Raw genomic sequence first — 15,419 nt, 5'->3', positions numbered from 1 at the left:
CTCGCACGCAGGCAGCGATTATAATTCAAACTGCAAAATAACTTAACTTTAAACAAGCAGGGTCTGAGTACAAATGAAAACTGCGCTCCTGGACTGGACGGACTGTCTGTTTGTCTCGGTGAGGAAAAGGCAGTGGTGGTGAGGGTGGAGCATTGCGCTCAGGAGGGGAGACTTTCTTTGAGTGGTGCCAATTAATCTGCACCAGAAAATCATCCCCCCGACCGGGATTGGAACCCGGGTCTCAACGATTTAAAAGGTTGCGTCCTCGACCACTGGGCCACCTGGGAACCGCCTGAGGAACCTGTCCAAGAGGCTGAGGACACGCACGCCTGCTCCACGAGCAGCAGCGACCAGCAGGGGGCCGACCGGCTGATCCTTCCCTTTCACAGGCAGGCTTCTGGCCCTCGATAAAACGACAAAGGTGTTCAGAAGGAAGGCCTGGGGGGAGGGAGGGAGGGACGGCCATTGGAAATCAGCACAAAGCAGGTCCCCTGGAATCTCACACCTCCGACCCAGGAAACAGGTCTCCTGGTCAAAGCAGTCCAGCCATTAACGTGACAATGGACAGGGCCCCGGCAGCTTGAGACACATCTTTCTTTCGATATGCAAGTTCTTTTTAAAAAGGTTTCCTTCCACAGCAGCTCTGAGTGAGAGACTGACTGACATACGTACACACACACACACACACACACAACACCGTCACCCATCCGATTGGTGGACCGCGGGGTCGACAATCTAACTTTTCGTTTCGATGCAGGGGAGAGCGCGAACGCAGTCCCCCACTACCACAAATTTTGCAGTCGAGTATCCCGCATTTGGGGACATCGCAGGCGTCAGCGCACACCCCAAGTGCAATGGGCTAGCCTCGTCCTGGGAGATCCGCCTTCGGGATCACAGATTCTCCCCTGCCAGGTAAGTATGCCTTGGGTCGCCACACACTGCCACTAGACAGCATTCGCTACCTTTTACGATTGCAAGGGCAGGTTTTAAGAATCAAAACGTCCCTTCGCTCGCAACGTGCTGATGCTCTGAGAGATTAATTCCGCTCAAATATCGTACCGTATATCCGATGATACACTCTGGGAGAAAATACTGCAGCGATGCGGTGCCGGCGATGGTTGTTTGCATGTCGCCCTTCAAGGGAAATGTCCCGCCTCCAGTTGTTGCTGTAGCAATATATACACGCGCGTTGTCGTGGTAATATAGAACTGCAAGTTGCCGTTGTCGTGGTAGTTTCGAATCAGCACAAAGCAGGTGCACTCCCTGGAATGTCACACCTGCGTCCCAGAAAACAGGTCTCCTGGTCAAAGCAGTCCCGCCCCGCCCTGGGATTAACGTGACAATGGACAGGGCCCAGTCAGGGAGCAGCTTGAGAGACATCTTTCAATAGGCACTTCTGAAACATTAACGCCTTGTTTCTTTCGACAGTTTAACCAGCCTTTAACACGCCTTGTGTTTTTATTTCCCATTTCCAGCCAGCCCAGCCAGCCAGCCCAGCCAGCCGAGCCAGCATCTGCAGTATTTTCTTTTGATTGGTCTTGCCTGCTGTGGAATGAACGTTTAAACACGAGCTGCTGATTGTCAGCACCTCACCTCTTTCTCAATTGGCCGTTGCAATCTCACTCACTCGCTGTGAGACACGTCACGTCACGTCACTAGTTTTCTTTAAAGCGGTTTCCTTCCACGGCAGTGAGTTAGTGACTGAGACTGACTGACGGAGGTCCGTTGAGACACCACCTTCTCCCATCTGATCGGTGGCCGACTGGCAAATTTACCAATCTGTCAAGCAATCCTAGCAAGAAAGGAAAAAACGGCAACTTCTTTAAACTGATCCACTGTTGCAATTAGAAACGGTGGCAAAAATGTGGCCAGAGTGGGAGAGAACGGCAGTGCTTCTAGACTGCTTTAGACACAGCCAGCCAGAGACCAAAGAGGGAGGGAAAACAGGAGCGGAGATCAATTCGCATCGAGCGCGTTATCGCTTCTCGGCCTTTTGGCTAAGATCCAGTGTAGTTTCTGTTCTTATCAGTTTAATATCTGATATGTCCCCTATCTGGGGATCAAATATTAAATTGATTTTTGGAACAGGGAGATGGAACAAGAGCTTGCTCCGTCCACTCCGCGCATCGACCTGGTACAGCAGTGCTTCCAGGATCGGTGCAGCTCCCTTCGGGGAGATTCGAAAAACAAAAAACAGATTTTGTTTCTTTTTTGGACCATATGTTATTACTGTAGTCAATATTGTTATAAAAGAAGGAAAACTTTTTACAGCTGCTTGACCATGCTCTCCTTTCCTTCGTAGGTTGTTGCTCGCTACGCGTTGTTTCTCGCCCGGCCGGTGCGCCATGTTGCCAACGCCGCTGACGCCACTTTCACTCCTGCTCAGCAAGGTAAGCAGCCACCATTGTGTTTTTCTTCCCGTATCTGTCCATGGGGACTTGGCCTATATTTCAGGGTGAGGCCTCACCACGTTTCCCGCTCGACAGCTAAGCTGGAGGTTGCCCCCTGTTGGATTTCCGTGCAACTGCAGGCACGGCCGCCTCTATTGGAAAAGGATGGATGGGTGGATGTTACTGTAATGAATCTGAAATGGACCTGAAATGAATCTGTAAGCAATAATCTGTGTTGAGTATGATGCAATGAGACACCCTAGAGTGTCATGAACTGTAATTATGTCCAATGTGTTGGTTGAACTGTACTTGATGTAACCTGCAAATTGTATAATCTGTATTGTGTACGTTTGGAATGTGATATCACAACTGTATTGTATGTACTGCTGCAAATTTTATGAAGAAAGTATATTTTTTGAAAAAAATATCTGTTCTTATCAGTTTAAGATCTGATACGTCCCCGATCTGGGGACCATACATTAAATTGATTTTTGCAACAGGGAGATGGAAGAGGGGCTTGGCTCCGTCCACTCCACGCATCGACCCAGTATTACAGTGTCTCTGGCAACGGTGCACCTCCCTGTGGGGAGATATTCAAAATGCTGAACGGATTTTTGGAGCCTGTATTATTACTCAGAATGCTGAGATATTGCAACTGTGGTTTTTTTGTTTACTCCTGGGATGGATGAGTGCCACTCCCTTTCTTCCTTTTCCCTCTTGCAGTTTTACCTTGGAGGGAAAGACGTCAGTCTCAGGTCACTTTTCAGGAAGCTGCAAGCCTGTGTATTGGGACGTGCCACCTTCCACAGACTTGGTCTCCTGACCTGAAACATTTAACTCCAGTTGTTGTGTGAAAAATTACTGCAGTTTTAAACTGGCAGTTCCAGAATTAATTGTTTCCAAGTCAGACATTTCCCGAAACAGAGAGCGCGAGAGAGACACAATGTTAACGTTTAAACTGCCACAAGCGAGAGGCGAAATAACTTCACGTTGCTGACTTTAAAAATGCGAGCAGACAGTGCGTGTGTGTTTGGAGGGAGTGCACTGTGAATGGCCACATTGGAAGCTGTGAGATCAAACTGTGCTGCTAACTGAGTGTTAAGGTGAGTAAAAGGCACTGGTTTGGGTGGAGCATTGCGCTCAGGATGGGAGATTTTCTTGAACGGTGCCAATTAATCTGCACCAGAAAATCATCCCCTGACTGGGATTCGAACCCGGGTCTCAACGAGTTTTAAATGTTGCGTCCTAACCACTGGACCATCAGGGGAGTTGCCCTCAATCCCCTGCAAACATATACAGAAGGCTGAACACATGGCTCCCTACAGTAGCAGCAGTGTCACCAGCAGAGGGCTTGAGTTGCCATTTCCACTTTGACACTCAGTCTTTTCACACTCAGTCAAATGGCAAACGTCTATTCAGGAGGTTATCGCTTCTCGGCTTTGGGACCGAATATTAAATTGAATTTTGCAACAGGGAGATGGAATAGGGGCTTGGCTCCGTCCACTCCACGCATCGACCCAGTATTGCAGTGTCTCTGGCAACGGTGCACCTCCCTGTGGGGAGATATTCAAAAGGAAAAACAGCTCTTTCCCAGCGTCTCTGTCCGTGTGTACGTATTATGACTGAGAATAAAGCTGATATATTGCACTTACTTTCTCAGCTCAGTGGTATTCTTTTCTTCTCCTGGGCTGAGTGCCGCTCGTTCGCTCGCTCACTCGCTCGCTCGCTCGCACGCAGGCAGCGATTATAATTCAAACTGCAAAATAACTTAACTTTAAACAAGCAGGGTCTGAGTACAAATGAAAACTGCGCTCCTGGACTGGACGGACTGTCTGTTTGTCTCGGTGAGGAAAAGGCAGTGGTGGTGAGGGTGGAGCATTGCGCTCAGGAGGGGAGACTTTCTTTGAGTGGTGCCAATTAATCTGCACCAGAAAATCATCCCCCCGACCGGGATTGGAACCCGGGTCTCAACGATTTAAAAGGTTGCGTCCTCGACCACTGGGCCACCTGGGAACCGCCTGAGGAACCTGTCCAAGAGGCTGAGGACACGCACGCCTGCTCCACGAGCAGCAGCGACCAGCAGGGGGCCGACCGGCTGATCCTTCCCTTTCACAGGCAGGCTTCTGGCCCTCGATAAAACGACAAAGGTGTTCAGAAGGAAGGCCTGGGGGGAGGGAGGGAGGGACGGCCATTGGAAATCAGCACAAAGCAGGTCCCCTGGAATCTCACACCTCCGACCCAGGAAACAGGTCTCCTGGTCAAAGCAGTCCAGCCATTAACGTGACAATGGACAGGGCCCCGGCAGCTTGAGACACATCTTTCTTTCGATATGCAAGTTCTTTTTAAAAAGGTTTCCTTCCACAGCAGCTCTGAGTGAGAGACTGACTGACATACGTACACACACACACACACAGACAACACCGTCACCCATCCGATTGGTGGACCGCGGGGTCGACAATCTAACTTTTCGTTTCGATGCAGGGGAGAGCGCGAACGCAGTCCCCCACTACCACAAATTTTGCAGTCGAGTATCCCGCATTTGGGGACATCGCAGGCATCAGCGCACACCCCAAGTGCAATGGGCTAGCCTCGTCCTGGGAGATCCGCCTTCGGGATCACAGATTCTCCCCTGCCAGGTAAGTATGCCTTGGGTCGCCACACACTGCCACTAGACAGCATTCGCTACCTTTTACGATTGCAAGGGCAGGTTTTAAGAATCAAAACGTCCCTTCGCTCGCAACGTGCTGATGCTCTGAGAGATTAATTCCGCTCAAATATCGTACCGTATATCCGATGATACACTCTGGGAGAAAATACTGCAGCGATGCGGTGCCGGCGATGGTTGTTTGCATGTCGCCCTTCAAGGGAAATGTCCCGCCTCCAGTTGTTGCTGTAGCAATATATACACGCGCGTTGTCGTGGTAATATAGAACTGCAAGTTGCCGTTGTCGTGGTAGTTTCGAATCAGCACAAAGCAGGTGCACTCCCTGGAATGTCACACCTGCGTCCCAGAAAACAGGTCTCCTGGTCAAAGCAGTCCCGCCCCGCCCTGGGATTAACGTGACAATGGACAGGGCCCAGTCAGGGAGCAGCTTGAGAGACATCTTTCAATAGGCACTTCTGAAACATTAACGCCTTGTTTCTTTCGACAGTTTAACCAGCCTTTAACACGCCTTGTGTTTTTATTTCCCATTTCCAGCCAGCCCAGCCAGCCAGCCCAGCCAGCCGAGCCAGCATCTGCAGTATTTTCTTTTGATTGGTCTTGCCTGCTGTGGAATGAACGTTTAAACACGAGCTGCTGATTGTCAGCACCTCACCTCTTTCTCAATTGGCCGTTGCAATCTCACTCACTCGCTGTGAGACACGTCACGTCACGTCACTAGTTTTCTTTAAAGCGGTTTCCTTCCACGGCAGTGAGTTAGTGACTGAGACTGACTGACGGAGGTCCGTTGAGACACCACCTTCTCCCATCTGATCGGTGGCCGACTGGCAAATTTACCAATCTGTCAAGCAATCCTAGCAAGAAAGGAAAAAACGGCAACTTCTTTAAACTGATCCACTGTTGCAATTAGAAACGGTGGCAAAAATGTGGCCAGAGTGGGAGAGAACGGCAGTGCTTCTAGACTGCTTTAGACACAGCCAGCCAGAGACCAAAGAGGGAGGGAAAACAGGAGCGGAGATCAATTCGCATCGAGCGCGTTATCGCTTCTCGGCCTTTTGGCTAAGATCCAGTGTAGTTTCTGTTCTTATCAGTTTAATATCTGATATGTCCCCTATCTGGGGACCAAATATTAAATTGATTTTTGGAACAGGGAGATGGAACAAGAGCTTGCTCCGTCCACTCCGCGCATCGACCTGGTACAGCAGTGCTTCCAGGATCGGTGCAGCTCCCTTCGGGGAGATTCGAAAAACAAAAAACAGATTTTGTTTCTTTTTTGGACCATATGTTATTACTGTAGTCAATATTGTTATAAAAGAAGGAAAACTTTTTACAGCTGCTTGACCATGCTCTCCTTTCCTTCGTAGGTTGTTGCTCGCTACGCGTTGTTTCTCGCCCGGCCGGTGCGCCATGTTGCCAACGCCGCTGACGCCACTTTCACTCCTGCTCAGCAAGGTAAGCAGCCACCATTGTGTTTTTCTTCCCGTATCTGTCCATGGGGACTTGGCCTATATTTCAGGGTGAGGCCTCACCACGTTTCCCGCTCGACAGCTAAGCTGGAGGTTGCCCCCTGTTGGATTTCCGTGCAACTGCAGGCACGGCCGCCTCTATTGGAAAAGGATGGATGGGTGGATGTTACTGTAATGAATCTGAAATGGACCTGAAATGAATCTGTAAGCAATAATCTGTGTTGAGTATGATGCAATGAGACACCCTAGAGTGTCATGAACTGTAATTATGTCCAATGTGTTGGTTGAACTGTACTTGATGTAACCTGCAAATTGTATAATCTGTATTGTGTACGTTTGGAATGTGATATCACAACTGTATTGTATGTACTGCTGCAAATTTTATGAAGAAAGTATATTTTTTGAAAAAAATATCTGTTCTTATCAGTTTAAGATCTGATACGTCCCCGATCTGGGGACCATACATTAAATTGATTTTTGCAACAGGGAGATGGAAGAGGGGCTTGGCTCCGTCCACTCCACGCATCGACCCAGTATTACAGTGTCTCTGGCAACGGTGCACCTCCCTGTGGGGAGATATTCAAAATGCTGAACGGATTTTTGGAGCCTGTATTATTACTCAGAATGCTGAGATATTGCAACTGTGGTTTTTTTGTTTACTCCTGGGATGGATGAGTGCCACTCCCTTTCTTCCTTTTCCCTCTTGCAGTTTTACCTTGGAGGGAAAGACGTCAGTCTCAGGTCACTTTTCAGGAAGCTGCAAGCCTGTGTATTGGGACGTGCCACCTTCCACAGACTTGGTCTCCTGACCTGAAACATTTAACTCCAGTTGTTGTGTGAAAAATTACTGCAGTTTTAAACTGGCAGTTCCAGAATTAATTGTTTCCAAGTCAGACATTTCCCGAAACAGAGAGCGCGAGAGAGACACAATGTTAACGTTTAAACTGCCACAAGCGAGAGGCGAAATAACTTCACGTTGCTGACTTTAAAAATGGGAGCAGACAGTGCGTGTGTGTTTGGAGGGAGTGCACTGTGAATGGCCACATTGGAAGCTGTGAGATCAAACTGTGCTGCTAACTGAGTGTTAAGGTGAGTAAAAGGCACTGGTTTGGGTGGAGCATTGCGCTCAGGATGGGAGATTTTCTTGAACGGTGCCAATTAATCTGCACCAGAAAATCATCCCCTGACCGGGATTCGAACCCGGGTGTCAACGAGTTTTAAATGTTGCGTCCTAACCACTAGACCATCAGGGGAGTTGCCCTCAATCCCCTGCAAACATATACAGAAGGCTGAACACATGGCTCCCTACAGTAGCAGCAGTGTCACCAGCAGAGGGCTTGAGTTGCCATTTCCACTTTGACACTCAGTCTTTTCACACTCAGTCAAATGGCAAACGTCTATTCAGGAGGTTATCGCTTCTCGGCTTTGGGACCGAATATTAAATTGAATTTTGCAACAGGGAGATGGAATAGGGGCTTGGCTCCGTCCCAGCGTCTCTGTCCGTGTGTACGTATTATGACTGAGAATAAAGCTGATATATTGCACTTACTTTCTCAGCTCAGTGGTATTCTTTTCTTCTCCTGGGCTGAGTGCCGCTCGTTCGCTCGCTCACTCGCTCGCTCGCTCGCACGCAGGCAGCGATTATAATTCAAACTGCAAAATAACTTAACTTTAAACAAGCAGGGTCTGAGTACAAATGAAAACTGCGCTCCTGGACTGGACGGACTGTCTGTTTGTCTCGGTGAGGAAAAGGCAGTGGTGGTGAGGGTGGAGCATTGCGCTCAGGAGGGGAGACTTTCTTTGAGTGGTGCCAATTAATCTGCACCAGAAAATCATCCCCCCGACCGGGATTGGAACCCGGGTCTCAACGATTTAAAAGGTTGCGTCCTCGACCACTGGGCCACCTGGGAACCGCCTGAGGAACCTGTCCAAGAGGCTGAGGACACGCACGCCTGCTCCACGAGCAGCAGCGACCAGCAGGGGGCCGACCGGCTGATCCTTCCCTTTCACAGGCAGGCTTCTGGCCCTCGATAAAACGACAAAGGTGTTCAGAAGGAAGGCCTGGGGGGAGGGAGGGAGGGACGGCCATTGGAAATCAGCACAAAGCAGGTCCCCTGGAATCTCACACCTCCGACCCAGGAAACAGGTCTCCTGGTCAAAGCAGTCCAGCCATTAACGTGACAATGGACAGGGCCCCGGCAGCTTGAGACACATCTTTCTTTCGATATGCAAGTTCTTTTTAAAAAGGTTTCCTTCCACAGCAGCTCTGAGTGAGAGACTGACTGACATACGTACACACACACACACACACACACAACACCGTCACCCATCCGATTGGTGGACCGCGGGGTCGACAATCTAACTTTTCGTTTCGATGCAGGGGAGAGCGCGAACGCAGTCCCCCACTACCACAAATTTTGCAGTCGAGTATCCCGCATTTGGGGACATCGCAGGCGTCAGCGCACACCCCAAGTGCAATGGGCTAGCCTCGTCCTGGGAGATCCGCCTTCGGGATCACAGATTCTCCCCTGCCAGGTAAGTATGCCTTGGGTCGCCACACACTGCCACTAGACAGCATTCGCTACCTTTTACGATTGCAAGGGCAGGTTTTAAGAATCAAAACGTCCCTTCGCTCGCAACGTGCTGATGCTCTGAGAGATTAATTCCGCTCAAATATCGTACCGTATATCCGATGATACACTCTGGGAGAAAATACTGCAGCGATGCGGTGCCGGCGATGGTTGTTTGCATGTCGCCCTTCAAGGGAAATGTCCCGCCTCCAGTTGTTGCTGTAGCAATATATACACGCGCGTTGTCGTGGTAATATAGAACTGCAAGTTGCCGTTGTCGTGGTAGTTTCGAATCAGCACAAAGCAGGTGCACTCCCTGGAATGTCACACCTGCGTCCCAGAAAACAGGTCTCCTGGTCAAAGCAGTCCCGCCCCGCCCTGGGATTAACGTGACAATGGACAGGGCCCAGTCAGGGAGCAGCTTGAGAGACATCTTTCAATAGGCACTTCTGAAACATTAACGCCTTGTTTCTTTCGACAGTTTAACCAGCCTTTAACACGCCTTGTGTTTTTATTTCCCATTTCCAGCCAGCCCAGCCAGCCAGCCCAGCCAGCCGAGCCAGCATCTGCAGTATTTTCTTTTGATTGGTCTTGCCTGCTGTGGAATGAACGTTTAAACACGAGCTGCTGATTGTCAGCACCTCACCTCTTTCTCAATTGGCCGTTGCAATCTCACTCACTCGCTGTGAGACACGTCACGTCACGTCACTAGTTTTCTTTAAAGCGGTTTCCTTCCACGGCAGTGAGTTAGTGACTGAGACTGACTGACGGAGGTCCGTTGAGACACCACCTTCTCCCATCTGATCGGTGGCCGACTGGCAAATTTACCAATCTGTCAAGCAATCCTAGCAAGAAAGGAAAAAACGGCAACTTCTTTAAACTGATCCACTGTTGCAATTAGAAACGGTGGCAAAAATGTGGCCAGAGTGGGAGAGAACGGCAGTGCTTCTAGACTGCTTTAGACACAGCCAGCCAGAGACCAAAGAGGGAGGGAAAACAGGAGCGGAGATCAATTCGCATCGAGCGCGTTATCGCTTCTCGGCCTTTTGGCTAAGATCCAGTGTAGTTTCTGTTCTTATCAGTTTAATATCTGATATGTCCCCTATCTGGGGATCAAATATTAAATTGATTTTTGGAACAGGGAGATGGAACAAGAGCTTGCTCCGTCCACTCCGCGCATCGACCTGGTACAGCAGTGCTTCCAGGATCGGTGCAGCTCCCTTCGGGGAGATTCGAAAAACAAAAAACAGATTTTGTTTCTTTTTTGGACCATATGTTATTACTGTAGTCAATATTGTTATAAAAGAAGGAAAACTTTTTACAGCTGCTTGACCATGCTCTCCTTTCCTTCGTAGGTTGTTGCTCGCTACGCGTTGTTTCTCGCCCGGCCGGTGCGCCATGTTGCCAACGCCGCTGACGCCACTTTCACTCCTGCTCAGCAAGGTAAGCAGCCACCATTGTGTTTTTCTTCCCGTATCTGTCCATGGGGACTTGGCCTATATTTCAGGGTGAGGCCTCACCACGTTTCCCGCTCGACAGCTAAGCTGGAGGTTGCCCCCTGTTGGATTTCCGTGCAACTGCAGGCACGGCCGCCTCTATTGGAAAAGGATGGATGGGTGGATGTTACTGTAATGAATCTGAAATGGACCTGAAATGAATCTGTAAGCAATAATCTGTGTTGAGTATGATGCAATGAGACACCCTAGAGTGTCATGAACTGTAATTATGTCCAATGTGTTGGTTGAACTGTACTTGATGTAACCTGCAAATTGTATAATCTGTATTGTGTACGTTTGGAATGTGATATCACAACTGTATTGTATGTACTGCTGCAAATTTTATGAAGAAAGTATATTTTTTGAAAAAAATATCTGTTCTTATCAGTTTAAGATCTGATACGTCCCCGATCTGGGGACCATACATTAAATTGATTTTTGCAACAGGGAGATGGAAGAGGGGCTTGGCTCCGTCCACTCCACGCATCGACCCAGTATTACAGTGTCTCTGGCAACGGTGCACCTCCCTGTGGGGAGATATTCAAAATGCTGAACGGATTTTTGGAGCCTGTATTATTACTCAGAATGCTGAGATATTGCAACTGTGGTTTTTTTGTTTACTCCTGGGATGGATGAGTGCCACTCCCTTTCTTCCTTTTCCCTCTTGCAGTTTTACCTTGGAGGGAAAGACGTCAGTCTCAGGTCACTTTTCAGGAAGCTGCAAGCCTGTGTATTGGGACGTGCCACCTTCCACAGACTTGGTCTCCTGACCTGAAACATTTAACTCCAGTTGTTGTGTGAAAAATTACTGCAGTTTTAAACTGGCAGTTCCAGAATTAATTGTTTCCAAGTCAGACATTTCCCGAAACAGAGAGCGCGAGAGAGACACAATGTTAACGTTTAAACTGCCACAAGCGAGAGGCGAAATAACTTCACGTTGCTGACTTTAAAAATGCGAGCAGACAGTGCGTGTGTGTTTGGAGGGAGTGCACTGTGAATGGCCACATTGGAAGCTGTGAGATCAAACTGTGCTGCTAACTGAGTGTTAAGGTGAGTAAAAGGCACTGGTTTGGGTGGAGCATTGCGCTCAGGATGGGAGATTTTCTTGAACGGTGCCAATTAATCTGCACCAGAAAATCATCCCCTGACCGGGATTCGAACCCGGGTCTCAACGAGTTTTAAATGTTGCGTCCTAACCACTGGACCATCAGGGGAGTTGCCCTCAATCCCCTGCAAACATATACAGAAGGCTGAACACATGGCTCCCTACAGTAGCAGCAGTGTCACCAGCAGAGGGCTTGAGTTGCCATTTCCACTTTGACACTCAGTCTTTTCACACTCAGTCAAATGGCAAACGTCTATTCAGGAGGTTATCGCTTCTCGGCTTTGGGACCGAATATTAAATTGAATTTTGCAACAGGGAGATGGAATAGGGGCTTGGCTCCGTCCACTCCACGCATCGACCCAGTATTGCAGTGTCTCTGGCAACGGTGCACCTCCCTGTGGGGAGATATTCAAAAGGAAAAACAGCTCTTTCCCAGCGTCTCTGTCCGTGTGTACGTATTATGACTGAGAATAAAGCTGATATATTGCACTTACTTTCTCAGCTCAGTGGTATTCTTTTCTTCTCCTGGGCTGAGTGCCGCTCGTTCGCTCGCTCACTCGCTCGCTCGCTCGCACGCAGGCAGCGATTATAATTCAAACTGCAAAATAACTTAACTTTAAACAAGCAGGGTCTGAGTACAAATGAAAACTGCGCTCCTGGACTGGACGGACTGTCTGTTTGTCTCGGTGAGGAAAAGGCAGTGGTGGTGAGGGTGGAGCATTGCGCTCAGGAGGGGAGACTTTCTTTGAGTGGTGCCAATTAATCTGCACCAGAAAATCATCCCCCCGACCGGGATTGGAACCCGGGTCTCAACGATTTAAAAGGTTGCGTCCTCGACCACTGGGCCACCTGGGAACCGCCTGAGGAACCTGTCCGAGAGGCTGAGGACACGCACGCCTGCTCCACGAGCAGCAGCGACCAGCAGGGGGCCGACCGGCTGATCCTTCCCTTTCACAGGCAGGCTTCTGGCCCTCGATAAAACGCCAAAGGTGTTCAGAAGGAAGGCCTGGGGGGAGGGAGGGAGGGAGGGACGGCCATTGGAAATCAGCACAAAGCAGGTCCCCTGGAATCTCACACCTCCGACCCAGGAAACAGGTCTCCTGGTCAAAGCAGTCCAGCCATTAACGTGACAATGGACAGGGCCCCGGCAGCTTGAGACACATCTTTCTTTCGATATGCAAGTTCTTTTTAAAAAGGTTTCCTTCCACAGCAGCTCTGAGTGAGAGACTGACTGACATACGTACACACACACACACACACACAACACCGTCACCCATCCGATTGGTGGACCGCGGGGTCGACAATCTAACTTTTCGTTTCGATGCAGGGGAGAGCGCGAACGCAGTCCCCCACTACCACAAATTTTGCAGTCGAGTATCCCGCATTTGGGGACATCGCAGGCGTCAGCGCACACCCCAAGTGCAATGGGCTAGCCTCGTCCTGGGAGATCCGCCTTCGGGATCACAGATTCTCCCCTGCCAGGTAAGTATGCCTTGGGTCGCCACACACTGCCACTAGACAGCATTCGCTACCTTTTACGATTGCAAGGGCAGGTTTTAAGAATCAAAACGTCCCTTCGCTCGCAACGTGCTGATGCTCTGAGAGATTAATTCCGCTCAAATATCGTACCGTATATCCGATGATACACTCTGGGAGAAAATACTGCAGCGATGCGGTGCCGGCGATGGTTGTTTGCATGTCGCCCTTCAAGGGAAATGTCCCGCCTCCAGTTGTTGCTGTAGCAATATATACACGCGCGTTGTCGTGGTAATATAGAACTGCAAGTTGCCGTTGTCGTGGTAGTTTCGAATCAGCACAAAGCAGGTGCACTCCCTGGAATGTCACACCTGCGTCCCAGAAAACAGGTCTCCTGGTCAAAGCAGTCCCGCCCCGCCCTGGGATTAACGTGACAATGGACAGGGCCCAGTCAGGGAGCAGCTTGAGAGACATCTTTCAATAGGCACTTCTGAAACATTAACGCCTTGTTTCTTTCGACAGTTTAACCAGCCTTTAACACGTCTTGTGTTTTTATTTCCCATTTCCAGCCAGCCCAGCCAGCCAGCCCAGCCAGCCGAGCCAGCATCTGCAGTATTTTCTTTTGATTGGTCTTGCCTGCTGTGGAATGAACGTTTAAACACGAGCTGCTGATTGTCAGCACCTCACCTCTTTCTCAATTGGCCCTTGCAATCTCACTCACTCGCTGTGAGACACGTCACGTCACGTCACTAGTTTTCTTTAAAGCGGTTTCCTTCCACGGCAGTGAGTTAGTGACTGAGACTGACTGACGGAGGTCCGTTGAGACACCACCTTCTCCCATCTGATCGGTGGCCGACTGGCAAATTTACCAATCTGTCAAGCAATCCTAGCAAGAAAGGAAAAAACGGCAACTTCTTTAAACTGATCCACTGTTGCAATTAGAAACGGTGGCAAAAATGTGGCCAGAGTGGGAGAGAACGGCAGTGCTTCTAGACTGCTTTAGACACAGCCAGCCAGAGACCAAAGAGGGAGGGAAAACAGGAGCGGAGATCAATTCGCATCGAGCGCGTTATCGCTTCTCGGCCTTTTGGCTAAGATCCAGTGTAGTTTCTGTTCTTATCAGTTTAATATCTGATATGTCCCCTATCTGGGGACCAAATATTAAATTGATTTTTGGAACAGGGAGATGGAACAAGAGCTTGCTCCGTCCACTCCGCGCATCGACCTGGTACAGCAGTGCTTCCAGGATCGGTGCAGCTCCCTTCGGGGAGATTCGAAAAACAAAAAACAGATTTTGTTTCTTTTTTGGACCATATGTTATTACTGTAGTCAATATTGTTATAAAAGAAGGAAAACTTTTTACAGCTGCTTGACCATGCTCTCCTTTCCTTCGTAGGTTGTTGCTCGCTACGCGTTGTTTCTCGCCCGGCCGGTGCGCCATGTTGCCAACGCCGCTGACGCCACTTTCACTCCTGCTCAGCAAGGTAAGCAGCCACCATTGTGTTTTTCTTCCCGTATCTGTCCATGGGGACTTGGCCTATATTTCAGGGTGAGGCCTCACCACGTTTCCCGCTCGACAGCTAAGCTGGAGGTTGCCCCCTGTTGGATTTCCGTACAACTGCAGGCACGGCCGCCTCTATTGGAAAAGGATGGATGGGTGGATGTTACTGTAATGAATCTGAAATGGACCTGAAATGAATCTGTAAGCAATAATCTGTGTTGAGTATGATGCAATGAGACACCCTAGAGTGTCATGAACTGTAATTATGTCCAATGTGTTGGTTGAACTGTACTTGATGTAACCTGCAAATTGTATAATCTGTATTGTGTACGTTTGGAATGTGATATCACAACTGTATTGTATGTACTGCTGCAAATTTTATGAAGAAAGTATATTTTTTGAAAAAAATATCTGTTCTTATGAGTTTAAGATCTGATACGTCCCCGATCTGGGGACCATACATTAAATTGATTTTTGCAACAGGGAGATGGAAGAGGGGCTTGGCTCCGTCCACTCCACGCATCGACCCAGTATTACAGTGTCTCTGGCAACGGTGCACCTCCCTGTGGGGAGATATTCAAAATGCTGAACGGATTTTTGGAGCCTGTATTATTACTCAGAATGCTGAGATATTGCAACTGTGGTTTTCTTGTTTACTCCTGGGATGGATGAGTGCCACTCCCTTTCTTCCTTTTCCCTCTTGCAGTTTTACCTTGGAGGGAAAGACGTCAGTCTCAGGTCACTTTTCAGGAA

The 15,419-nt window shown here is 49.1% G+C and overlaps 8 non-coding genes and 6 pseudogenes across 8 annotated transcripts; 10 read left to right on the top strand and 4 right to left on the bottom strand.

Moving 5' to 3' along the window:
* Positions 1 to 754: 754 nt before the first annotated feature.
* LOC137329637 (U1 spliceosomal RNA) lies at positions 755 to 920 on the bottom strand. The gene has a single exon (XR_010964959.1). It is a non-coding gene; the product is annotated as a U1 spliceosomal RNA (small nuclear RNA).
* A 1,057-nt stretch (positions 921 to 1,977) lies between these two features.
* Positions 1,978 to 2,168, top strand: LOC137330917 (U2 spliceosomal RNA). Its single transcript, XR_010965337.1, has one exon. It is a non-coding gene; the product is annotated as a U2 spliceosomal RNA (small nuclear RNA).
* A 630-nt stretch (positions 2,169 to 2,798) lies between these two features.
* Positions 2,799 to 2,971, top strand: LOC137328709 (U2 spliceosomal RNA; annotated as a pseudogene).
* Positions 2,972 to 3,815: 844 nt separating this feature from the next.
* LOC137330424 (U2 spliceosomal RNA) lies at positions 3,816 to 3,944 on the top strand (annotated as a pseudogene).
* A 924-nt stretch (positions 3,945 to 4,868) lies between these two features.
* LOC137329916 (U1 spliceosomal RNA) lies at positions 4,869 to 5,034 on the bottom strand. Its single transcript, XR_010964987.1, has one exon. It is a non-coding gene; the product is annotated as a U1 spliceosomal RNA (small nuclear RNA).
* Positions 5,035 to 6,091: 1,057 nt separating this feature from the next.
* On the top strand, positions 6,092 to 6,282 carry LOC137330815 (U2 spliceosomal RNA). Its single transcript, XR_010965237.1, has one exon. It is a non-coding gene; the product is annotated as a U2 spliceosomal RNA (small nuclear RNA).
* A 630-nt stretch (positions 6,283 to 6,912) lies between these two features.
* LOC137328708 (U2 spliceosomal RNA) lies at positions 6,913 to 7,085 on the top strand (annotated as a pseudogene).
* Positions 7,086 to 8,895: 1,810 nt separating this feature from the next.
* On the bottom strand, positions 8,896 to 9,061 carry LOC137329624 (U1 spliceosomal RNA). Its single transcript, XR_010964957.1, has one exon. It is a non-coding gene; the product is annotated as a U1 spliceosomal RNA (small nuclear RNA).
* A 1,057-nt stretch (positions 9,062 to 10,118) lies between these two features.
* On the top strand, positions 10,119 to 10,309 carry LOC137330916 (U2 spliceosomal RNA). The gene has a single exon (XR_010965336.1). It is a non-coding gene; the product is annotated as a U2 spliceosomal RNA (small nuclear RNA).
* Positions 10,310 to 10,939: 630 nt separating this feature from the next.
* LOC137328707 (U2 spliceosomal RNA) lies at positions 10,940 to 11,112 on the top strand (annotated as a pseudogene).
* An 844-nt stretch (positions 11,113 to 11,956) lies between these two features.
* LOC137330423 (U2 spliceosomal RNA) lies at positions 11,957 to 12,085 on the top strand (annotated as a pseudogene).
* A 928-nt stretch (positions 12,086 to 13,013) lies between these two features.
* LOC137329613 (U1 spliceosomal RNA) lies at positions 13,014 to 13,179 on the bottom strand. The gene has a single exon (XR_010964956.1). It is a non-coding gene; the product is annotated as a U1 spliceosomal RNA (small nuclear RNA).
* A 1,057-nt stretch (positions 13,180 to 14,236) lies between these two features.
* Positions 14,237 to 14,427, top strand: LOC137330814 (U2 spliceosomal RNA). Its single transcript, XR_010965236.1, has one exon. It is a non-coding gene; the product is annotated as a U2 spliceosomal RNA (small nuclear RNA).
* A 630-nt stretch (positions 14,428 to 15,057) lies between these two features.
* Positions 15,058 to 15,230, top strand: LOC137328976 (U2 spliceosomal RNA; annotated as a pseudogene).
* The last annotated feature ends 189 nt before the right edge of the window (positions 15,231 to 15,419 follow it).

This window comes from Heptranchias perlo, chromosome 12, assembly GCF_035084215.1.
Source record: "Heptranchias perlo isolate sHepPer1 chromosome 12, sHepPer1.hap1, whole genome shotgun sequence".
Lineage (NCBI taxonomy): Eukaryota > Metazoa > Chordata > Chondrichthyes > Hexanchiformes > Hexanchidae > Heptranchias > Heptranchias perlo.
This window is presented reverse-complemented; position numbering and strand designations above follow the sequence as displayed.